The sequence below is a fragment of the Oncorhynchus mykiss genome, chromosome 26 (genome assembly GCF_057628025.1).
Source record: "Oncorhynchus mykiss isolate SJ-2025 chromosome 26, ASM5762802v1, whole genome shotgun sequence".
NCBI classification, from domain to species: domain Eukaryota; kingdom Metazoa; phylum Chordata; class Actinopteri; order Salmoniformes; family Salmonidae; genus Oncorhynchus; species Oncorhynchus mykiss.
This window is the reverse complement of record NC_143047.1, coordinates 37595001-37622500: the sequence shown is the minus strand read 5'-3', so window position 1 is coordinate 37622500 and position 27500 is coordinate 37595001.

Genomic DNA, 27500 nt, shown 5'->3' with positions numbered 1-27500 from the left:
CTCTCTCTCTCTCTCTCTCTCTCGGGACCATGCCTCAGGACTTCCTGGCCGGATGACTCCTTGCTGTCCCCAGTCCACCTGGCCGTGCTGCTGCTCCAGTTTCAACTGTTCTCCTGCGGCTATGGAACCCTGACCTGTTCACCGGACATGCTACCTGTCCCAGACCTGCTGTTTTCAACTCTCTAGAGACAGCAGGAGTGGTAGAGATACTCTGAGTGTGATCGGCTACGAAAAGCCAACTGACATTTACTTCTGAGGTGCTGACCTGCTGCACCCTCGACAACCACTGTGATTATTACTATTTGACCCTGTTGGTCATCTATGAATATTTGAACATCTTGGCCATGTTCTGTTATAATCTCCACCCGGCACAGCCAGAAAAGGACTGGCCACCCCTCATAGCCTGGTTCCTCTCTTGGTTTCTTCCTAGGTTCTGGCCTTTCTGGCCTTTCTAGGGAGTTTTTCCTAGCCACCGTGCTTCTACACCTGCATTGCTTACTGTTTGGGGTTTAAGGCTGGGTTTCTGACCAGCACTTTGAGGTATCAGCTGATGTAAGAAGGGCTTTATAAATAAACTTCAATCTTTGCAGAGAGAGAGATATTCGTAGTGACAGACAAAGAGTTGCTCTGAATCAGACAGGAATAGAAGTTTTACTGTCTTCTTGGAGATGTATTATAGCTATTTGATTTGATTACCTTCCTTTTCAAAATATCTTTGATAACAAATAGGCCTATTGGTACTCTGTGTTACTGTTCCTGTACTGTTATACTGTACAGTAAACCTGATACTGTTCCTGTACTGTTATACTGTACATTAGACCTGTTACTGTTATACTGTACATTAGACCTGTTACTGTTATACTGTACATTAGACATGTTACTGTTCCTGTACTGTTATACTGTACATTAGACATGTTACTGTTATACTGTACATTAGACCTGTTACTGTTCCAGTACTGTTATACTGTACATTAGACCTGTTACTGTTATACTGTACATTAGACCTGTTACTGTTCCTGCACTGTTATACTGTATATTAGACCTGTTACTGTTATACTGTACATTAGACATGTTACTGTTATACTGTACATTAGACCTGTTACTGTTCCAGTACTGTTATACTGTACATTAGACCTGTTACTGTTCCTGCACTGTTATACTGTATATTAGACCTGTTACTGTTATACTGTACATTAGACATGTTACTGTTATACTGTACATTAGACCTGTTACTGTTATACTGTATATTAGACCTGTTACTGTTATACTGTACATTAGACATGTTACTGTTCCTGTACTGTTATACTGTACATTAGACATGTTACTGTTATACTGTACATTAGACCTGTTACTGTTCCAGTACTGTTATACTGTACATTAGACATGTTACTGTTATACTGTACATTAGACCTGTTACTGTTCCAGTACTGTTATACTGTACATTAGACCTGTTACTGTTATACTGTACATTAGACATGTTACTGTTATACTGTACATTAGACCTGTTACTGTTCCAGTACTGTTATACTGTACATTAGACCTGTTACTGTTATACTGTACATTAGACCTGTTACTGTTCCTGCACTGTTATACTGTATATTAGACCTGTTACTGTTATACTGTACATTAGACATGTTACTGTTATACTGTACATTAGACCTGTTACTGTTATACTGTATATTAGACCTGTTACTGTTATACTGTACATTAGACCTGTGACCGTTACAGTACTGTTATACTGTACATTAGACCTGTTACCGTTACAGTACTGTTATACTGTACATTAGACCTGTTACGGTTATACTGTACATTAAACCTGTTACTGTTATACTGTACATTAGACATGTTACTGTTATAATGTACATTAGACCTGTTACTGTTATACTGTACATTAGACCTGTTACTGTTCCAGTACTGTTATACTGTACATTAGACATGTTACTGTTCCAGTACTGTTATACTGTATATTAGACCTGTTACTGTTATACTGTATATTAGACCTGTTACTGTTATACTGTACATTAGACCTGTTACTGTTATACTGTATATTAGACCTGTTACTGTTATACTGTATATTAGACCTGTTACTGTTATACTGTATATTAGACCTGTTACTGTTATACTGTATATTAGACCTGTTACTGTTATACTGTACATTAGACCTGTTACTGTTATACTGTATATTAGACCTGTTACTGTTATACTGTATATTAGACCTGTTACTGTTATACTGTACATTAGACCTGTTACTGTTCCAGTACTGTTATACTGTACATTAGACATGTTACTGTTCCAGTACTGTTATACTGTACATTAGACCTGTTACTGTTATACTGTACATTAAACCTGTTACTGTTATACTGTACATTAGACCTGTTACTGTTATACTGTATATTAGACCTGTTACTGTTATACTGTACATTAGACCTGTTACTGTTCCAGTACTGTTATACTGTACATTAGACATGTTACTGTTATACTGTACATTAGACCTGTTACTGTTATACTGTACATTAGACCTGTTACTGTTATACTGTATATTAGACCTGTTACTGTTATACTGTACATTAGACATGTTACTGTTATACTGTACATTAGACCTGTTACTGTTCCAGTACTGTTATACTGTACATTAGACATGTTACTGTTATACTGTACATTAGACCTGTTACTGTTCCAGTACTGTTATACTGTACATTAGACCTGTTACTGTTATACTGTACATTAGACATGTTACTGTTATACTGTACATTAGACCTGTTACTGTTCCAGTACTGTTATACTGTACATTAGACCTGTTACTGTTATACTGTACATTAGACCTGTTACTGTTCCTGCACTGTTATACTGTATATTAGACATGTTACTGTTATACTGTACATTAGACATGTTACTGTTATACTGTACATTAGACCTGTTACTGTTATACTGTATATTAGACCTGTTACTGTTATACTGTACATTAGACCTGTGACCGTTACAGTACTGTTATACTGTACATTAGACCTGTTACCGTTACAGTACTGTTATACTGTACATTAGACCTGTTACGGTTATACTGTACATTAAACCTGTTACTGTTATACTGTACATTAGACATGTTACTGTTATAATGTACATTAGACCTGTTACTGTTATACTGTACATTAGACCTGTTACTGTTCCAGTACTGTTATACTGTACATTAGACATGTTACTGTTCCAGTACTGTTATACTGTATATTAGACCTGTTACTGTTATACTGTATATTAGACCTGTTACTGTTATACTGTACATTAGACCTGTTACTGTTATACTGTACATTAGACCTGTTACTGTTATACTGTATATTAGACCTGTTACTGTTATACTGTATATTAGACCTGTTACTGTTATACTGTATATTAGACCTGTTACTGTTATACTGTACATTAGACCTGTTACTGTTATACTGTATATTAGACCTGTTACTGTTATACTGTATATTAGACCTGTTACTGTTATACTGTACATTAGACCTGTTACTGTTCCAGTACTGTTATACTGTACATTAGACATGTTACTGTTCCAGTACTGTTATACTGTACATTAGACCTGTTACTGTTATACTGTACATTAAACCTGTTACTGTTATACTGTACATTAGACCTGTTACTGTTATACTGTATATTAGACCTGTTACTGTTATACTGTACATTAGACCTGTTACTGTTCCAGTACTGTTATACTGTACATTAGACATGTTACTGTTATACTGTACATTAGACCTGTTACTGTTATACTGTACATTAGACCTGTTACTGTTCCAGTACTGTTATACTGTACATTAGACATGTTACTGTTATACTGTACATTAGACCTGTTACTGTTATACTGTACATTAGACCTGTTACTGTTCCAGTACTGTTATACTGTACATTAGACCTGTTACTGTTCCAGTACTGTTATACTGTACATTAGACCTGTTACTGTTATACTGTACATTAGACCTGTTACTGTTATACTGTACATTAGACCTGTTACTGTTATACTGTATATTAGACCTGTTACTGTTATACTGTACATTAGACCTGTTACTGTTATACTGTACATTAGACCTGTTACTGTTATACTGTACATTAGACCTGTTACTGTTCCAGTACTGTTATACTGTACATTAGACCTGTTACTGTTCCAGTACTGTTATACTGTACATTAGACCTGTTACTGTTATACTGTACATTAGACCTGTTACTGTTATACTGTATATTAGACCTGTTACTGTTATACTGTACATTAGACCTGTTACTGTTCCAGTACTGTTATACTGTACATTAGACATGTTACTGTTCCAGTACTGTTATACTGTACATTAGACCTGTTACTGTTATACTGTACATTAAACCTGTTACTGTTATACTGTACATTAGACCTGTTACTGTTCCAGTACTGTTATACTGTACATTAGACCTGTTACTGTTATACTGTACATTAGACCTGTTACTGTTATACTGTACATTAGACCTGTTACTGTTATACTGTATATTAGACCTGTTACTGTTATACTGTACATTAGACCTGTTACTGTTCCAGTACTGTTATACTGTTTATTAGACCAATGTTAGCAGTAGCATACATAGAGGTTATCAATTTCATGCAAAAGTCAAACATGTAAATATGATCATTCAGCATCTAGGAACCCAACAATAAAAAGCATGACCTCTGTCTGTTTGGTCCATGGTCCATCAGGTTCAATGTTATCAATGACTTACACCATGTTGATGTTCAGCGAAAGACTCCTCATTACTACCAAAGCATTTCATTAAAATGCTGAAAGTCCAGTGTTTCATTCTGTCTAGTTTGTCCTAAACACACTCATTAAGAATGGTGGGTCATTTTTACATAGCTCGGGTCAGATAGGTAGTGAACAGCTGTTTTGTTCCTGCAGCCTTTGTCCCGGTGAGACCTAGTCAACTAACTAATGACACAGAGCTCCTTTACATCACAGAACATGAACGTGGATATATCTGGACGAGGGAAAACATAGGGAAGGTGAAATTAGCCCTGAACAAATGAACAATATGAGACTAGGTCTTCCTGGCATTAATTGTCATCTAAAGAGTACGGTTCATTACATTACTATTAAAGGGTTTGACAAAATATATTCTCTGCTCATTGGGGTATGCACGCTTCGTTATCTTCCTCCTTTGATGTAAAAATGTATAAATAACGTGAATTACGATAGCGGTGTGTCTATGAGCTATTCATGTCAGATGGATTCAGGAAGCCTATTGGCCGAGACGTTATCAAGAGGTTCACACTGTTTAACAAACCTTTTGTTCTCCTTGAATAAATGAAGTAATGAAAATTATATAAATTGATATCAAATGAATAGCGCGGCCGAAACGGAGACAGTATAATTTGATTGAATTGGAATGAAAGTAACGGTATTAGTTATTCAAGATGTATGTGTTGAATATTATTGAATACGTCTCCATGCAAAGTTATTTGTGGTTGGAGGTTTGCCCCACATTTTATACTGTATTTAGATATCAGGGACAGCTATGCAAGAGAGCCTCCAGCAAACATCTGCTCTCACACACATGCATGTACTTTAAACAAACAGACATACTGTACGTATGCTCACATACACACACACACACACACAAAGAGAGAGACAAAAGACAGATGGAGACAAAGACTTCCGTTTGCATGTGTGTGTGTTTAAGAGAAAGAGTGAGAGAAAAGGAGAGAGAGAACGAGATGGAGAGAGTACGGATGAACAAGAAATTGAGAGACAGAGACAGGACTCGGGTGGACAGACATGATTCCCCCAGGTGCATGTTGGGTAAGTCTTGGATAACTAGGAGTGACAGGGAACAGAAGGAAGTGATCTCCTCTCATGTCATATCCTCTATCTCTTCTCACTTCCTGCCCACTGTCAACAGGACTTTAAACGGGTGTTTGCTGAATTGGGACGTCAGGAGCAACCAACAGAAGGATTTGTTACACCCAATGACGCTGGTGGAGAGACTCTAAACTGGTGTGTGTGCTGTTGCGTTTTACATGGTGTGCTGTGTGTGTGTGAGCACGCGTATCTGTGTGTGTCTTCCAGCATGCTGTGGACACACTAACATGTTATCGTCCAGGGTTAGGGGAGACTGAGCTGGTAAGTGAGAGACAGCCTCCAGACATCCAGCAGCCATACTGAAGGAATACGATATACACAACCACCTAAAACACCCAGCAGCCATACTGAAGGAATAAGATATACACAACCACCTAAAACACCCAGCAGCCATACTGAAGGAATAAGATATACACAACCACCTAAAACACCCAGCAGCCATACTGAAGAAATAAGATATACACAACCACCTAAAACACCCAGCAGCCATACTGAAGGAATAAGATATACACAACCACCTAAAACACCCAGCAGCCATACTGAAGGAATAAGATACACACAACCACCTAAAACACCCAGCAGCCATACTGAAGGAATACGATATACACAACCACCTAAAACACCCAGCAGCCATACTGAAGGAATAAGATATACACAACCACCTAAAACACCCAGCAGCCATACTGAAGGAATAAGATATACAACCACCTAAAACACCCAGCAGCCATACTGAAGGAATAAGATATACACAACCACCTAAAACACCCAGCAGCCATACTGAAGAAATAAGATATACACAACCACCTAAAACACCCAGCAGCCATACTGAAGGAATAAGATACACACAACCACCTAAAACACCCAGCAGCCATACTGAAGAAATAAGATATACACAACCACCTAAAACACCCAACAGCCATACTGAAGGAATAAGATACACACAACCACCTAAAACACCCATCAGCCATACTGAAGAAATAAGATATACACAACCACCTAAAACACCCAACAGCCATACTGAAGGAATAAGATATACACAACCACCTAAAACACCCAGCAGCCATACTGAAGGAATAAGATACACACAACCACCTAAAACACCCAGCAGCCATACTGAAGAAATAAGATATACACAACCACCTAAAACACCCAACAGCCATACTGAAGGAATAAGATATACACAACCACCTAAAACACCCAGCAGCCATACTGAAGGAATAAGATATACACAACCACCTAAAACACCCAGCAGCCATACTGAAGGAATAAGATATACACAACCACCTAAAACACCCAGCAGCCATACTGAAGGAATACGATATACACAACCACCTAAAACACCCATCAGCCATACTGAAGGAATAAATATACACAACCACCTAAAACACCCAGCAGCCATACTGAAGGAATAAGATATACACAACCACCTAAAACACCCAGCAGCCATACTGAAGGAATAAGATATACAACCACCTAAAACACCCAGCAGCCATACTGAAGGAATAAGATATACACAACCACCTAAAACACCCAGCAGCCATACTGAAGGAATAAGATATACAACCACCTAAAACACCCAGCAGCCATACTGAAGAAATAAGATATACACAACCACCTAAAACACCCAGCAGCCATACTGAAGGAATAAGATATACAAAGTTACTATTTCTAACTACTGTCCTCTTAACCCCACTGGAGTATCCTGAACCATGTTGAATATAGATCTGACCACACTGTGGTCTCCTGAACCATGTTGAATATAGATCTGACCACACTGTGGTCTCCTGAACCATGTTGAATATAGATCTGACCACACTGTGGTCTCCTGAACCATGCTGAATATAGATCTGACCACACTGTGGTCTCCTGAACCATGTTGAATATAGATCTGACCACACTGTGGTCTCCTGAACCATGTTGAATATAGATCTGACCACACTGTGGTCTCCTGAACCATGCTGAATATAGATCTGACCACACTGTGGTCTCCTGAACCATGTTGAATATAGATCTGACCACACTGTGGTCTCCTGAACCATGCTGAATATAGATCTGACCACACTGTGGTCTCCTGAACCATGTTGAATATAGATCTGACCACACTGTGGTCTCCTGAACCATGTCGAATATAGATCTGACCACACTGTGGTCTCCTGAACCATGTTGAATATAGATCTGACCACACTGTGGTCTCCTGAACCATGTTGAATATAGATCTGACCACACTGTGGTCTCCTGAACCATGTCGAATATAGATCTGACCACACTGTGGTCTCCTGAACCATGTCGAATATAGATCTGACCACACTGTGGTCTCCTGAACCATGTTGAATATAGATCCCCTGGAGCATCCAGTGTACACCCCTGTCTGTGGAGCAGGTCCACCCTGTCTGTCTCTCCAGGAACCTACCGATGAGTACTGCCCCTGGACATCCCTGTTAATCACTCAACCCTAAACAAGCACTTCTAAACGACCTCAGTGAGGAGACTAGAGACAGACAGAGCACACAGCCAAACAAGGCCCTCAGGCCCACTACCAATCTACTGGATGTCCCAATTAACCTTCCATTTTGTCATTTTTTGTTTTTCTTGTGTGTGTGTGTGTGTGTGTGTGTGTGTGTGTGTGTGTGTGTGTGTGTGTGTGTTTGTTTGTTTGTGTGTGTCAGACAACCAGTTCCATATACTAACAACAGAAGTCATGCCCTGTGTGAGTCTGTGTATGTTGTCCCTATTAGTGTGTATATTGTTTTGACCTCCATTGTTAGTCCTCAGACAAAATTACCTATAACTGTACAGAAGAATACAGGGTCAAATAACCCTCTGTGTCAATGTGTCTCTACATAACAAGGGGATTCCTTTAAAAATAAGCATTAAAGCCACACTCCAGAGGTTGGGACAGTGGCAGTGTCACGTCCTGACCTTACTTCCTTTTTTATGTCTCTATTTTAGTTTGGTCAGGGCGTGAGTTGGGGTGGGCATTCTATGTTTTTGTTCTATGTGTTATAGTTCTATGTGTTTGGCCTGGTATGGTTCCCAATCAGAGGCAGCTGTCAATCGTTGTGTCTGATTGAGAACCATACTTAGGCAGCCTGTTTTCCCACTATGGTTTGTGGGTAGTTGTTTTCTGTCTTTGTATTAGTTACCAGACGGAACTGTTTCGGTTGTTCTTTTTTTGTTTACGTTGTATTTTAGTGTTCAGTGCATTTGAATAAAACGACGAACACTCACCACGCTGCATATTGGTCCGATCCTTCCTACTCCTCCTCAGCAGAGGAGGAAAACTGTTACAGGCAGCCTGAAAAGATCAGCGTGACTCAACCCTGCAAGTTCCCATCAGAAGCCCACTACCTACCAGATGTTGCAGATGAAGTAGTTCTATATGATATGTTTGGCAGTTACCTGTCTGTACATCATGTTCTTTCTACATGTTACATGACATGTGCCATGCTCTAACAATGCAGTCAATCGGTACAACCTTCATAGCTTTATGTAGCAATGTCTGTATGTACCCCCCATTAGGAGGGCAGATGGATCCTCCTCCCCCTCACCTCTAACTCCAGCGTTCCCATGGCGACAGGTCAAACAGACCCCACCTGAACTGACCATTTCTGGTTCACAGGCGAGCCCCCTCTCTCTGTTTCTATCTCCTGCCTTCCTTCTAGACATCCCCCCCATCCCTCTACCTCTCTGATGGTAGATGAGTGCAGGTCAGGATGAGTTCTTCTGTCGGCCAGGTGGGATCAAAGGGAAGGGCATTTGGTAGATGACCCACCTGATGCAACATATTGCAGCTAATCCCTAACGTACACAAACACACACGTGCATCCACTTCAAATGTTTTCACAGTACGCAACAACGCACATCCAGCAATATCTAGAATACAAATCCAGTGCTGTTATTGTGAAGGGCTGACATACTGCAGAATAGAGGTGTTCAGTAATCCCTACCGCTCTGTTTACATTTGGAGCAATGCACGAGCAAGATCAAATCCCACAAAGACTCATTTTCCCAGAGTCCTCTAGGGGGCAGTGTTGCCATGTCAACTGCCAACACGGAGAGGCCAAGCTTCCAAGACACATAAATCCCTAAAATGTAGAATCTGTGTATGATTTGAGCTGCCGAGTCACATAGCTACATTGGTTCTCCCGAGTGGTGTAGCGTTCTAAGGGGTTCGATCCTGGGCTGTAGAACAACCGGCCGTGATCGGGAGTCCCATAAAACAGTGCACAATTGGCCCAGCGTCGTCCGGGTTAGGGGAGGGTTTGGCCCAGCGTCGTCCGGGTTAGGGGAGGGTTTGGACGGGGGGGGGGGGGGGGGGCTTTACAAGTAGGCCGTCATTGTAGATAATAATTTGTTCTTAACTGACTTGCCTAGTTAAATAAAGGTTAAATAATATAAACATAAATAGCCCCATAACATAGATTCTATCTATGATTTGAACTGCCAAGCCACACAGCCATATAACATAGAATCTATCTATGATTTTGACCCCAATCATTCACACACCTTTTTATTATGACAGGAATACTGTGAACACAGCTAAAGACTGATTCTCTCTAACTCTACATCCCCTTCTCTGTTAACCAGTCTTCGACACACACACACACACACACCAACACACACACACACACACAGTCTTGTACATCTAACCTTGTGGGGACACACAATTCAGTCCCATCCCCCTAAGCCTAGCTCCGAAACCTAACTCCTAACCCTAACACTACAACTAACCCTAGCTCCTAAACCTAGCTTCTAACCCTAACACTAAAACTAACCCTAACTCCTAACCCTAACACTAAAACTAACCCTAGCTCCTAACACTAACACTAAAACTAACCCTAGCTCCAAACCCTAACACTAAAACTAACCCTAGCTCCTAAGCCTAGCTCCTAACCCTAACACTAAAACTAACCCTAGCTCCTAACTCTAACACTAAAACTAACCCTAGCTCCAAACACTAAAATTAACCCTAGCACCTAATCCCTAGCCCTTAACCCTAGCTCCTAAACCTAATACTAAAACTAACCCTAGCTCCTAACCACAACACTAAAACTAACCCTAGCCCCAAAGCCTAGCTCCTAACCTTAACACTAAAACTAACCCTAGCTCCTAACCCTAACACTAAAAGTAACCCTAGCTCCTAAGCCTAGCTCCTAACCCTAACACTAAAACTAACCCTAGCTCCTAACCCTAACGCTAAAACTAACCCTAGCTCCTAAGCCTAGCTCCTAACCCTAACACTAAAACTAACCCTAGCTCCTAACCCTAACCCTAGCTCCTAACCCAAACACTAAAATTAACCCTAGCACCTAATCCCTAGCCCTTAACCCTAGCTCCTAAACCTAATACTAAAACTAACCCTAGCTCCTAACCACAACACTAAAACTAACCCTAGCCCCAAAGCCTAGCTCCTAACCTTAACACTAAAACTAGCCCTAGCTCCTAACCCTAACACTAAAATTAACCCTAGTTCCTAAGCCTAGCTCCTAACCCTAACACTAAAATTAACCCTAGCTCCTAACCCTAGCTCCTAACCCTAACACTAAAACTAGCCCTAGCTCCTAACCCTAACACTAAAATGAACCCTAGCTCCTAAGCCTAGCTCCTAACCCTAACACTAAAACTAACCCTAGCTCCTAACCCTAGCTCCTAACCCTAACACTAAAACTAGCCCTAGCTCCTAACCCTAACACTAAAATTAACCCTAGCTCCTAAGCCTAGCTCCTAACCCTAACACTAAAACTAGCCCTAGCTCCTAACCCTAACACTAAAACTAACCCTAGCTCCTAACCCTAGCTCCTAACCCTAAAACTAACCCTAGCTCCTAACCCTAGCTCCTAACCCTAGCTCCTAACCCTAACACTAAAACGAACTAAAACTAACTAACTAACTAACTAACTAACTAACTAACTAACTAACTAACGCGCACGCACGCACGCACACACACACACACACACACACACATAGGACCAGGGTGGCATCAGAGTTAGGAATTAGTCATTTAATAGGATCTCTATGGTTGGTATTCTCTCATTTAGACTGTTAAGATGGGGGTTGTCCATTTAACTGTATGGATGTGTTGTTCAGTTCACACACACTCAATATTGTTTGTGTATTTCAGCACAGAGTCGGACATATTGTGTGAAGTTTAGCATGTTCTATTTGCAGTATACAGTACCAGCCAAAAGTTTATCTCAACCAGCTTCATGAGGTAGTTACCTGGAATGCAAGAACAGTTCAAATAAGCAAAGAGAAATTACAGTCCATCATTAATTTAAGATATGAAGGTCAGTCAATGCAAAAATGTGCAAAGCTGTTTTCAAGGCAAAGGGTGGCGACTTTGAAGAATCAAAAATATTATTTTTATTTGTTTAACACTTTTTTTGGTTACTACATGATTCCATATGTGTTATTTCATAGTTTTGATGTCTTCACTATTATTTTATAATGTGGAAAATAGTAAAAATAAAGAAAAACCCTTGAATGAGTAGGTGTGTCCAAACTGTTGACTGGTATTGTACATTATCTACAGCAGGGTTTGTTCATACTGTAGGCTGGGGTGTGAACTGAACAACACATCCATACAGTTAAATGGTCTCTTCAACCCCAACGGCATTTTAACAATCTACAGGAGAGAATACCAACCATAGAGATCCTATTAAATGACTAATTCCTAACTCTGATGCCACCCTGGTCCTATGCATGAGAGTATCCTACTCTTTCCCAATCCTCAGGAAGTACTTTCTATAGAAGCCCCCACAAACATGTGTCATTATGTAACAACATGTATCTTCTCTTGTGTGACACTGAGGCAGTACTGTTTTCACATGCCAATTCATTCTGTTTGGACAGGAATGTGTTTCACTGGCCTAAGGGTGACCCTTCGTTGCCGTAACGATAGATGCCCACTGGATTTTAACTCCTCTACTGTACATTCTATGGTTGATGACACAAGCACAAAATACCACTCATGAAGCCATGGTTATTGCTGAAAATAACAGCTAATTTAAACAAGTGAGTGACTAGGTTGTGAGGCCTACAAAGTGAAGGAGTCAACAGGATTGAATAATGTTAATGTGTCTTATCATCCTGACATAGCCATGAGACTGTGGTGAGTTTTTTGGTTAGAGGTTTCTGTCTTAAAGGCCCAGTGCAGTCAAAAACGTGAGTTTCCTGTGTTTCATATATATTTCCACAATATGAGGTTGGAATAACGCCCTTTTAGTTTAAGAGCTGTTTGAGGGGTATGGAGTTTTGGCCTGCCTGGTGACATCACCAATACGAAAGAGAGTTCCAAACCTCTCTGCTAGTTTTCAGTTTTCCCCACCCCACTCAGACCACTCCCAGACAGTCCTAGCAACATTTTTGCTTGACAAATTGCTCTTTGCTAAGAAGCTATTTTCATTGTAAACAATCATAGTAAGGTAGTTAATTGTTACCCAGAAATGATTTGGTATTCAAATGAAATGTCTGCATTGGACTCAGAGGCCCAACCCCTATTTGTGGGCTAAGAGAGAAAGAGAGAGAGAGAGAGAGAGAGAACGAGAGAGAGAGAGAGAGAGAGAGAGAGAGAGAGAGAGAGAGGTAGAGAGAGGTAGAGAACGAGAGAGAGAGAGAGAGGGAGAGAGGTAGAGAGAGAGAGAGGTAGAGAGAGAGAGAGGTAGAGAATGAGAGAGAGAGAGAGAGAGAGAGAGAGGTAGAGAGAGAGAGAGGTGTGTAGAGAGAGAGAGAGAGAGAAAGAGAGCGAGAGAGAACGAGAGAGAGAGAGAGGTAGAGAGAGATAGAGGTAGAGAACGAGAGAGAGAGAGAGAGAGAGCGAGGTAGAGAGAGAGAGAGGTAGAGAACGAGAGAGAGAGAGAGAGAGAGAGAGAGAGAGGTAGAGAGAGAGAGAGAGAGAGAGAGAGAGAGAGAGACAGGTGGGGTGGAATAACGATTGCGTGCAAAGCAGTGCTCTGATGGGAAAAGCGAGAGGGAGACGAGTCGAAATCAGGCATGTGACAATGTGGACAACAGAGAGACACACAATTAAACTCATTATTGTTGCCGGGAGATCAGAAAGCTGCATTGTGGGCGCCCCCTGCTGTGTCCTGGCACCCCAACTGGCAGGAAGTCACGTACCCACGTAGCTTCATCTAGAGGTTACCTGGGAAACACACTCCTCATTCACACGCCATCACACTCACTCACTACTCATCTATAAAACACCATCAAATCACACTCACTCACTACTCATCTATAAAACACCATCAAATCACACTCACTCACTACTCATCTATAAAACACCATCAAATCACACTCACTCACTACTCATCTATAAAACACCATCAAATCACACTCACTCACTACTCATCTATAAAACACCATCAAATCACACTCACTCACTACTCATCTATAAAACACCATCAAATCACACTCACTCACTACTCATCTATAAAACACCATCAAATCACACTCACTCACTACTCATCTATAAAACACCATCAAATCACACTCACTCACTACTCATCTATAAAACACCATCAAATCACACTCACTCACTACTCATCTATAAAACACCATCAAATCACACTCACTCACTACTCATCTATAAAACACCATCAAATCACACTCACTCACTACTCATCTATAAAACATCATCAAATCACACTCACTCACTACTCATCTATAAAACACCATCAAATCACACTCACTCACTAATCATCTATAAAACATCATCAAATCACACTCACTCACTACTCATCTATAAAACACCATCAAATCACACTCACTCACTACTCATCTATAAAACACCATCAAATCACACTCACTCACTACTCATCTATAAAACACCATCAAATCACACTCAATCACTAATCATCTATAAAACACCATCAAATCACACTCACTCACTACTCATCTATAAAACATCATCAAATCACACTCACTCACTACTCATCTATAAAACACCATCAAATCACACTCACTCACTACTCATCTATAAAACACCATCAAATCACACTCACTCACTAATCATCTATAAAACATCATCAAATCACACTCACTCACTACTCATCTATAAAACACCATCAAATCACACTCACTCACTACTCATCTATAAAACACCATCAAATCACACTCACTCACTAATCATCTATAAAACACCATCAAATCACACTCACTCACTACTCATCTATAAAACACCATCAAATCACATTCACTCACTACTCATCTATAAAACACCATCAAATCACACTCACTCACTACTCATCTATAAAACACCATCAAATCACACTCACTCACTACTCATCTATAAAACATCATCAAATCACACTCACTCACTACTCATCTATAAAACACCATCAAATCACACTCAATCACTAATCATCTATAAAACACCATCAAATCACACTCACTCACTACTCATCTATAAAACACCATCAAATCACACTCACTCACTACTCATCTATAAAACACCATCAAATCACACTCACTCACTACTCATCTATAAAACACCATCAAATCACACTCACTCACTACTCATCTATAAAACACCATCAAATCACACTCACTCACTACTCATCTATAAAACACCATCAAATCACACTCAATCACTACTCATCTATAAAACACCATCAAATCACACTCACTCACTACTCATCTATAAAACACCATCAAATCACACTCACTCACTACTCATCTATAAAACACCATCAAATCACACTCACTCACTACTCATCTATAAAACACCATCAAATCACACTCACTCACTACTCATCTATAAAACACCATCAAATCACACTCAATCACTAATAATCTATAAAACACCATCAAATCACATTCACTCACTACTCATCTATAAAACATCATCAAATCACACTCACTCACTACTCATCTATAAAACACCATCAAATCACACTCACTCACTACTCATCTATAAAACACCATCAAATCACACTCAATCACTAGTCATCTATAAAACACCATCAAATCACACTCAATCACTAATCATCTATAAAACACCATCAAATCACACTCACTCACTACTCATCTATAAAACACCATCAAATCACATTCACTCACTACTCATCTATAAAACACCATCAAATCACACTCACTCACTACTCATCTATAAAACACCATCAAATCACACTCACTCACTACTCATCTATAAAACACCATCAAATCACACTCACTCACTACTCATCTATAAAACACCATCAAATCACACTCACTCACTACTCATCTATAAAACACCATCAAATCACACTCACTCACTACTCATCTATAAAACACCATCAAATCACACTCAATCACTACTCATCTATAAAACACCATCAAATCACACTCAATCACTACTCATCTATAAAACACCATCAAATCACACTCACTCACTACTCATCTATAAAACACCATCAAATCACACTCACTCACTACTCATCTATAAAACACCATCAAATCACACTCACTCACTACTCATCTATAAAACACCATCAAATCACACTCAATCACTACTCATCTATAAAACACCATCAAATCACACTCACTCACTACTCATCTATAAAACACCATCAAATCACATTCACTCACTACTCATCTATAAAACACCATCAAATCACACTCACTCACTAATCATCTATAAAACACCATCAAATCACACTCACTCACTAATAATCTATAAAACACCATCAAATCACACTCACTCACTACTCATCTATAAAACACCATCAAATCACACTCAATCACTAATAATCTATAAAACACCATCAAATCACATTCACTCACTAATCATCTATAAAACACCATCAAATCACACTCACTCGCTCTCCTGCCTTCCGCCCTCCAGCTGGTGCTCTCTGTCAGCCAGACTCTCTCCAACACAAGGCCCTGGTGCTCTCTGTCAGCCAGACTCTCTCCAACACAAGGCCCTGGTGCTCTTTGTCAGCCAGACTCTCTCCAACACAAGACCCTGGTGCTCTCTGTCAGCCAGACTCTCTCCAACACAACCCTGGTGCTCTCTGTCAGCCAGACTCTCTCCAACACAAGGCCCTGGTGCTCTCTGTCAGCCAGACTCTCTCCAGCACAAGTCCCTGGTGCTCTCTGTCAGCCAGACTCTCTCCAACACAAGTCCCTGGTGCTCTCTGTCAGCCAGACTCTCTCCAGCACAAGTCCCTGGTGCTCTCTGTCAGCCAGACTCTCTCCAACACAAGTCCCTGGTGCTCTCTGTCAGCCAGACTCTCCAACACAACCCTGGTGCTCTCTGTCAGCCAGACTCTCTCCAACACAAGGCCCTGGTGCTCTCTGTCAGCCAGACTCTCTCCAACACAAGGCCCTGGTGCTCTCTGTCAGCCAGACTCTCTCCAACACAAGGCCCTGGTGCTCTCTGTCAGCCAGACTCTCTCCAACACAAGACCCTGGTGCTCTCTGTCAGCCAGACTCTCTCCAACACAAGGCCCTAGTGCTCTCTGTCAGCCAGACTCTCTCCAACACAAGGCCCTGGTGCTCTCTGTCAGCCAGACTCTCTCCAACACAAGACCCTGGTGCTCTCTGTCAGCCAGACTCTCTCCAACACAAGGCCCAGGTGATGATCTCGATGCTGGGTAAAGCTTTCAGTCCCTTAAGTTAGCATGGGACTCACCCACCATTGCACATTGTACTGAATGGTAGGTTGGACCTCACTTTATATGCGCAGAAAGATACATTTGTATGTGCTCATCTACAAAGCCCTTTTGGGTAAACTTCCTCTTTACCTCTGTAGTCTGGTCTCCTTCACCACCAGCAGGTAAACTCCCTCTTTACCTCTGTAGTCTGGTCTCCTTCACCACCAACAGGTAAACTCCCTCTTTACCTCTGTAGTCTGGTCTCCTTCACCACCAGCAGGTAAACTCCCTCTTTACCTCTGTAGTCTGGTCTCCTTCACCACCAACAGGTAAACTCCCTCTTTACCTCTGTAGTCTGGTCTCCTTCACCACCAGCAGGTAAACTCCCTCTTTACCTCTGTAGTCTGGTCTCCTTCACCACCAACAGGTAAACTCCCTCTTTACCTCTGTAGTCTGGTCTCCTTCACCACCAGCAGGTAAACTCCCTCTTTACCTCTGTAGTCTGGTCTCCTTCACCACCAACAGGTAAACTCCCTCTTTACCTCTGTAGTCTGGTCTCCTTCACCACCAACAGGTAAACTCCCTCTTTACCTCTGTAGTCTGGTCTCCTTCACCACCAGCAGGTAAACTCCCTCTTTACCTCTGTAGTCTGGTCTCCTTCACCACCAGCAGGTAAACTCCCTCTGTAGTCTGGTCTCCTTCCCCACCAGCAGGTAAACTCTCTCTTTACCTCTGTAGTCTGGTCTCCTTCACCACCAACAGGTAAACTCCCTCTTTACCTCTGTAGTCTGGTCTCCTTCACCACCAGCAGGTAAACTCCCTCTTTACCTCTGTAGTCTGGTCTCCTTCACCACCAGCAGGTAAACTCCCTCTGTAGTCTGGTCTCCTTCCCCACCAGCAGGTAAACTCTCTCTTTACCTCTGTAGTCTGGTCTCCTTCACCACCAACAGGTAAACTCCCTCTTTACCTCTGTAGTCTGGTCTCCTTCACCACCAGCAGGTAAACTCCCTCTTTACCTCTGTAGTCTGGTCTCCTTCACCACCAGCAGTTACCATACCCAGTCTGCTAGGTGTTGCTACTTAAAGTCCCCAGGACATTCATAGTATTAGGCAAGACTGCCTTCTCTTCTTGTGCCCCAGACACATGGAATCATCTACAATCCATGCTTCATCTAGATATGTTAGTGCGTCTGCATTATAGTGTCCTGGTCTGCCTCATTATAGTGCCCTGGTCTGCCTCATTATAGTGACCTGGTCTGTCTCATTATAGTCTCCTGGTCTGCCTCATTATAGTGACCTGGTCTGCCTCATTATAGTGCCCTGGTCTGCCTCATTATAGTGCCCTGGTCTGCCTCATTATATTGACCTGGTCTGCCTCATTATAGTGACCTGGTCTGCCTCATTATAGTGTCCTGGTCTGTCTCATTATAGTGTCCTGGTCTGCCTCATTGTAGTGTCCTGGTCTGTCCCATTGTAGTGTCCTGGTCTGTCCCATTGTAGTGTCCTGGTCTGTCCCATTGTAGTGTCCTGGTCTGTCCCATTGTAGTGTCCTGGTCTGTCCCATTGTAGTGTCCTGGTCTGTCCCATTGTAGTGCCCTGGTCTGTCCCATTGTAGTGTCCTGCTCTGTCCCATTGTAGTGTCCTGCTCTGTCCCATTGTAGTGTCCTGCTCTGTCCCATTGTAGTGACCTGGTCTGTCTCATTGTAGTGTCCTGCTCTGTCCCATTGTAGTGTCCTGGTCTGTCTCATTGTAGTGTCCTGCTCTGTCCCATTGTAGTGTCCTGCTCTGTCCCATTGTAGTGACCTGGTCTGTCCATTATTAGTGTCCTTGTCCGTCCCATTGTAGTGTCTTGTTTGTCCCATTGTAGTGACCTGGTACTGTACATTATAATGGGACAGACCAGAAACACTATAATGGCACAGACCAGGTCACTATAATGGGACAGACCTGGCACTCCTCCTGTCTCCCTCACCTCCCAGCCTCCTTCTGTCTCCTTCTCCTCCCAGCCTCCTTCTGTCTCCCTCACCTCCCAGCCTCCTTCTGTCTCCTTCTCCTCCCAGCCTCCTTCTGTCTCCCTCTCCTCCCAGCCTCCTCCTGTCTCCCTCTCCTCCCAGCCTCCTTCTGTCTCCATCTCCTCCCAGCTTCCTTCTGTCTCCCTCTCCTCCCTGCATCCACCTGTCTCTCTCCTCCCAGCCTACTGCTGTCACTCTCCTCTCAGCCTTCTCCTGTCTCCCTCTCCTCCCAGCCTCCTCCTGTCTCCCTCTCCTCCCAGCCTCCTTCTGTCTCCCTCTCCTCCCAGCCTCCTTCTGTCCCACTCTCCTCCCAGCCTCCTTCTGTCTCTCTCTCCTCCCAGCCTCCTTCTGTCTCCCTCTCCTCCCAGCCTCCTTCTGTTTCCCTCTCCTCCCAGCCTCATCCTGTCTCCCTCTCCTCCCAGCCTCCTTCTGTCTCCCTCTCCTCCCAGCCTCCTTCTGTCTCCCTCTCCTCCCAGCCTCCTTCTGTCTCCATCTCCTCCTAGCCTCCGCCTGTCTCCCTCTCCTCCCAGCCTCCGCCTGTCTCCCTTTCCTCCCTGCCTCCACCTGTCTCTCTCCTCCCAGCCTCCTCCTGTCTCACTCTCCTCCCAGCCTCTTTCTGTCTCCCTCTCCTCCCAGCCTCCTTCTGTCTCCCTCTCCTCCCAGCCTCCGCCTGTCCCGCTCTCCTCCCAGCCTCCTTCTGTCTCCCTCTCCTCCCAGCCTCCTTCTGTTTCCCTCTCCTCCCAGCCTCCTCCTGTCTCCATCTCCTCCCAGCCTCCTTCTGTTTCCCTCTCCTCCCAGCCTCCTCCTGTCTCCCTCTCCTCCCAGCCTCCTCCTGTCTCCCTCTCCTCCCAGCTTCCTTCTGTCTCCCTCTCCTCCCAGCCTCCGCCTGTCTCCCTCTCCTCCCTGCCTCCACCTGTCTCTCTCCTCCCAGCCTCCTCCTGTCTCCCTCTCCTTCTGTCTCCCTCTCCTCCCCGCCTCCTTCTGTCTCCCTCTCCTCCCAGCTTCCTTCTGTCTCCCTCTCCTCCCAGCCTCCGCCTGTCTCCCTCTCCTCCCTGCCTCCACCTGTCTCTCTCCTCCCAGCCTCCTCCTGTCTCCCTCTCCTTCTGTCTCCCTCTCCTCCCAGCCTCCTTCTGTCTCTCTCCTCCCAGCCTCCGCCTGTCCCTCTCTCTTCCCAGCCTCCTTCTGTCTCCCTCTCCTCCCAGCCTCCTTCTGTCTCCCTCTCCTCCCAGCCTCCTTCTGTCTCCATCTCCTCCCAGCCTCCTTCTGTTTCCCTCTCCTCCCAGCCTCCTCCTGTCTCCCTCTCCTCCCAGCCTCCTTCTGTCTCCCTCTCCTCCCTGCCTCCACCTGTCTCTCTCCTCCCAGCCTCTGCCTGTCTCTCTCTCCTCCCAGCCTCCTTCTGTCTCCCTCTCCTCCCAGCCTCCGCCTGTCCCTCTCTCCTCCTAGCCTCCTTCTGGCTCCCTCTCCTCCCAGCCTCCTTCTGTCTCCCTCTCCTCCCAGCCTTCTCCTGTCTCTCTCTCCTCCCAGCCTTCGCCTGTCTCCCTCTCCTTCCAGCCTCATTCTGTCTCCCTCTCCTCCCAGCCTTCTCCTGTCTCTCTCTCCTCCCAGCCTCCGCCTTTCTCCCTCTCCTCCCAGCCTCCGCCTGTCTCCCTCTCCTCCCAGCCTCCCCCTGTCTCCCTCTCCTCCCAGCCTCCGCCTGGCTCCCTCTCCTCCCAGCCTCCTTCTGTCTCCCTCTCCTCCCAGCCTCCGCCTGGCTCCCTCTCCTCCCAGCTTCCTCCTGTCTCCCGCTCCTCCCAGCCTCCTTCTGTCTCCCTCTCCTCCCAGCCTCCTCCTGTCTCCCTCTCCTCCCAGCCTCCCTGTGTGAAGGACTAGTGGGAGTGCCTGTATTACACTCCCCATAGAGCTCTACACTGGTAGCTAACAGTTCACTGTATCATCATGGTGTGTACTGATCGGCTTATCCTCTCATTTATCCCAGTTGAATTGGAACCAGCCTTGCTGGATTCAGCCAAGCGCGTAGACAGACACATCATTCTGCTGTTATTGAGCCTTCAGGAACAAGTTTGTGAAAACAGACAAGTACAAAGATTGTTGAAATCAAAGCTCAGTGTGAAATTGCCCATATCAGTTCACTAAAGCCCCACTGTAAGTTCAGTAACAGGATTGCATTGTACTGATGGTCGTCTGGGGTAACGGTGCAAGAGTCAAGAAGCAATTACAGGATTCAGGTATGTTTTGGCTGCACATAAAATTACACTATTTAGCTGACCTCAGACAATGCCAGCACATAAAACGACAGTATTTACACTGTAACTACATTCAGACAATGCCAACACAGGTGGTGGTTTGGTGACCATCACATTTCTACAATACATGCCCAAATCCTAATGCCCATATCCAGGCTGGTTCCACCTGATTGGCTAAGCATTGCGCATGCCTTCACCAGATTGGCTAAGCATTGCACGTTCCCTCAGATCATCCAGACTATTAAGTATGGCTGTTTCCATACCATTAGATTTGTTTCTGAATTGCCTCTAATGCCTTTGGTGCTGTAAATGCTTTAAATTGCACTGACCACCAGTATGAATGGAGTGGTGTATACTGAAAATCTGTCTGTCCAGGCTGGTTTATAGTGTAAAGCTGTCTGTCCAGGCTGGTTTGTAGTGTAAAGCTGTCTGTCCAGGTTGGTATATAGTGTAAAGCTGTCTGTCCAGGCTGGTTTGTAGTGTAAATCTGTCTGTCCAGGCTGGTTTATAGTGTAAAGCTGTCTGTCCAGGCTGGTTTGTAGTGTAAAGCTGTCTGTCCAGGTTGGTATATAGTGTAAATCTGTCTGTCCAGGCTGGTTTGTAGTGTAAATCTGTCTGTCCAGGCTGGTTTGTAGTGTAAAGCTGTCTGTCCAGGCTGGTTTGTAGTGTAAATATGTCTGTCCAGGCTGGTTTGTAGTGTAAAGCTGTCTGTCCAGGCTGGTTTGTAGTGTAAAGCTGTCTGTCCAGGCAGGTTTGTAGTGTAAATCTGTCTGTCCAGGCTGGTTTGTAGTGTAAAGCTGTCTGTCCAGGCTGGTTTGTAGTGTAAAGCTGTTTGTAGTGTAAAGCTGTCTGTCCAGGTTGGTTTGTAGTGTAAATCTGTCTGTCCAGGCTGGTTTGTAGTGTAAAGCTGTTTGTAGTGTAAAGCTGTCTGTCCAGGCTGGTTTGTAGTGTAAAGCTGTCTGTCCAGGTTGGTATGTAGTGTAAAGCTGTCTGTCCATGTTGGTTTGTAGTGTAAATCTGTCTGTCCAGGCTGTTTTGTAGTGTAAAGCTGTCTGTCCAGGCTGGTTTGTAGTGTAAAGCTGTCTGTCCATGTTGGTTTGTAGTGTAAAGCTGTCTGTCCAGGCTGGTTTGTAGTGTAAAGCTGTCTGTCCAGGTTGGTTTGTAGTGTAAAGCTGTCTGTCCAGGCTGGTTTGTCGTGTAAAGCTGTCTGTCCAGGCTGGTTTGTAGTGTAAAGCTGTCTGTCCAGGTTGGTTTGTAGTGTAAAGCTGTCTGTCCAGGCTGGTTTGTAGTGTAAAGCTGTCTGTCCAGGTTGGTTTGTAGTGTAAAGCTGTCTGTCCAGGTTGGTGTGTAGTGTAAAGCTGTCTGTCCAGGTTGGTTTGTAGTGTAAAGCTGTCTGTCCAGGTTGGTTTGTAGTGTAAAGCTGTCTGTCCAGGCTGGTTTGTAGTGTAAAGCTGTCTGTCCAGTTTGGTTTGTAGTGTAAACCTGTCTGTCCAGGTTGGTTTGTAGTGTAAAGCTGTCTGTCCAGGCTGGTTTGTACACAACCCAGTACTGCTGTCCCCTGTCAAAGCTCATTTAGGTAAACAATGACTTCTGCCTGGCAGAGCAGAGTGACAGGCACATGACTGAGGTACTTAGAAGCAGCCCTTCTCAGCCACTCTCCCTTTCTGTCTCCCAATGATATTGTTGCTCCATACTGATTCTCTCTCTCTCTCTCTCTCTCTCTCTCTCTCTCTCTCTCTCTCTCTCTCTCTCTCTCTCTCTCTCTCTCTCTCTCTCTCTCTCTCTCTCTCTCTCTCTCTCTCTCTCTCTCTCTCTCTCTCTCTCTCTCTCTCTCTTCAATACTTGTGTACTGTATGCATGATGTGTGCATATTCTGTCTATCTCTCTCATAACCTACTCCAGCGGACAGAGCAACCCTTTGGTCATCAAAGAGTATGGGAGCCTCTTTTTAAAGCTGTGTCTCTCTCTCTTCTCCTCTTGAAGACTGCAGGACAGCACCAAAGCCTCTTTAAAGTGAGCGGTAAAAGACATGAAATATGCGTCCTCGTCATCTGCTCGGGCGAGTGGACTGAATCCGTATGAATGGCTAATGTGTTGCAGTGACAGCAAGCGCGCCAGATTGATCACTCATGATGATATCTGCTCCATTGGCCATTAACACCCGGGAGGAGCATATCCCCGGCCCCATCACACACCAGGAATCAATTGAGGGTGAAGAAGAAGTGTGGCTGAGAGAACGAGAGTGTGTGTTTCCAGGATCCACTTACAGTACAGCAACGATACATGGTCAGAAGAAGGGTATAGGGAGAGAAGAGAGCAAGAGAGAGATGCAGAGAGAGAGAGAGAGAGAGAGAGATTCAGCGAGAGAGAGAAAAATGTCCTCCTGTGTGCTACCTATATCCCCCCACTAGAATCCCCATACTTTAATGAAGACAGCTTCTCCATCCTAGAGGGGGAAATCAATCATTTCCAGGCCCAGGGACATGTACTAGTCTGTGGCGACCTAAATGCCAGAACTGGACAAGAACCCGACACCCTCAGCACACAGAGGGACAAACACCTGCCTGCAGGTGACAGTATTCCCTCCCCCATATGCCCCCCTAGGGCACAGCTATGACAACATAACCAACAAAAACGGGTCACAATTCTTGCAGCTCTGTCGCACGTTGGGTATGTACATAGTCAATGGTAGGCTTCGAGGGGACTCCTATGGTAGGCACACCTATAGCTTATCTCTTGGCAGTAGTACTGTAGACTACTTTATCACTGACCTCAACCCAGTGTCTCTCAGAGCGTTCACAGTCAGCCCACTGACAACCCTATCAGATCACAGCAAAATCACAATGTACTTGAACAGAGCAATACTTAATCACGAGGCATCAAAGCCAAAGGAACTGAGTAACACTAAGAAATGCTATAGATGGAAGAAATGCAGTTTGGAAACCTACCAAAAAACAATTAGGCAACAACAAATTCAATCTCTTTTAGACAATTACCTGGGTAAAATGTTCCACTGTAATAGTGAAGGTGTAAACTTGGCAGTAGAAAATCTTAACAGTATATTTGACCTCCCAGCTTCCTTATCAAATCTAAAAATCTCAAATAGAAAACTGAAGAAAATTAACAACAATGACAAATGGTTTGATGAAGAATGCAAAAATCTAAGAAAGAAATTGAGAAAACTGTCCACCCAAAAACATAGAGACACAGAAAATCTGAGTCTACGCCTTCACTATGGTGAATCACTAAAACAATACAGAAATACACTACGGAAAAAGAAGGAACAGCACATCAAGAATCCATAGACTCTAACCACTTCTGGGAAAATTGGAAAACACTAAACAAACAACAACACGAATAATTATCTATCCAAAATGGAGATGTATGGATAAACCACTTCTCCAATCTTTTTGGCTCTATAACAAAGAGCAAAAACAAATACATGATCAAATAGAAATCTTAGAATCATCTATTAAAGACTACCAGAACCCACCGGATTCTCCAATTACATTGAATGAGTTACAGGACAAAATCTAAACCCTCCAACCCAAAAAGGCCTGTGGTGTTGATGGAATTCTCAATGAAATGATCAAATATACAGACAACCAATTCCAATTGGCTATACTAAAACTCTTCAACATCATCCTTAGCTCTGGCATCTTCCCCAATATTTGGAACCAAGGACTGATCACCCCAATCCACAAAAGTGGAGACAAATTTGACCCCAATAACTAACGTGGGATAACTAACGTGGGATATGCATCAACAGCAACCTTGGGAAAATCCTCTGCATTATCATTAACAGCAGACCTGTACATTTACTCAGTGAAAACAATGTACTGAGCAAATGTCAAATTGGCTTTTTACCAAATTACCGCACAACAGACCATGTATTCACCCTGCACACCCTAATTGACAAACAAACAAACCAAAACAAAGGCAAAGTCTTGCTGTAGCGATCGTTGTTGGAAGGATGGTCGGACCAAGATGCAGCGTGGGGTAGGTTAATCCTTTTTATTTCTGATAACCAGCACAAAACAAGAAAGAGTAACAAACGAAACGTACAGCTTTGTAGGGCTAAAAGCGACAATACAAAATCAAGATCCCACAAACAACAGGTGGGAAAAGGCTGCCTAAATATGATCCCCAATCAGAGACAACGATAGACTGTAGATGCCTCTGATTGGGAACCATACCAGGCCAACATAGAAAATAAAAACTAGACTACCCACCCTAGTCACACCCTGACCTAACCAAAATAGAGAAATAAAAGGTTCTCTAAGGTCAGGGCGTGACACTTGCTTTGTTGATTTCAAAAAAGCCTTCGACTCAATTTGGCATGAGGGTCTGCTACACAAATTGATGGAAAGTGGTGTTGGGGGTAAAACATACAACATTATAAAATCCATGTACACAAACAACAAGTGTGCGGTTAAAATAGGCAAAAGACACACAAATGTCTTCCCACAGGGCCGTGGGGTGAGACAGGGATGCAGCTTAAGCCCCACCCTCTTCAACATATATATCAACAAATTGGCGAGGGCACTAGAAGAGTCTGCAGCACCCGGCCTCACCTTACTAGAATCCGAAGTCAAATGTCTACTGTTAGCTGATGATCTGGTGCTTCTGTCACCAACCAAGGAGGGCCTACAGCAGCACCTAGACCTTCTGCACAGATTCTGTCATACCTGGGCCCTGACAGTAAATCTCAGTGAGACAAAATGAATGGTGTTCCAAAAAAGGTCCAGTCGCCAGGACCACAAATACAAACTCCATCTAGACACTTTTGCCCTAGAGCACACAAAAAACTATACATACCTTGGCCTAAACATCAGCACCACAGGTAACTTCCACAAAGCTGTGAACGGTCTGAGAGACAAGGCAAGAAGGGCATTCTATGCCATCAAAAGGAACATAAATTTCAACATACCAATTAAGATCTGGCTAAAAATACTTGAATCAGTCATAGAGCCCATTGCTCTTTATGGTTGTGAGGTCTGGGGTCCGCTCACCAACTAAGAATTCACAAAATGGGACAAACACCAAATTGAGACTCTGCATGCAGAATTCTGCAAAAAATATCCTCAGTGTACAACGTAGAACACCAAATAATGCATGCAGAACAGAATTAGGCCGATACCCACTAATTATCAAAATCCAGAAAAGAGACGTTAAATTCTACAACCACCTAAAAGGAAGTGATTCCCAAACCTTCCATAACAAAGCCATCACCTACAGAGAGATGAACCTGGAGAAGAGTCCCCTAAGCAAGCTGGTCCTGGGGCTCTGTTCGCAAACACAAACACACCCCACAGAGCCCCAGGACAACAGCACAATTAGACCCAACCAAATCATGAGAAAACAAAAAGATAATTACTTGACACAAGTAGCAAACTAGAATGCTATTTGGCCCTAAACAGAGAGTACACAGTGGCAGAATACCTGTCCACTGTGACTGACCCAAACTTAAGGAAAGCTTTGACTGTGTACAGACTTAGTGAGCATAGCGTTGCTATTGAGAAAGGCCGCCGTAGGCAGACATGGCTCTCAAGAGAAGACAGGCTATGTGCTCACTGCCCACAAAATGAGGTGGAAACTGAGCTGCACTTCCTAACCTCCTGTCCAACGTATGACCATATTAGAGACACATATTTCCCTCAGATTACACAGACCAACAAAGAAGTCGAAAACAAATCCAATTTTGATAAACTCCCATATCTACTGGGGGAAATTCCACAGTGTGCCATCACAGCAGCAAGATGTGACCTGTTGCCACAAGAAAAGGGCAACCAGTGAAGAACAA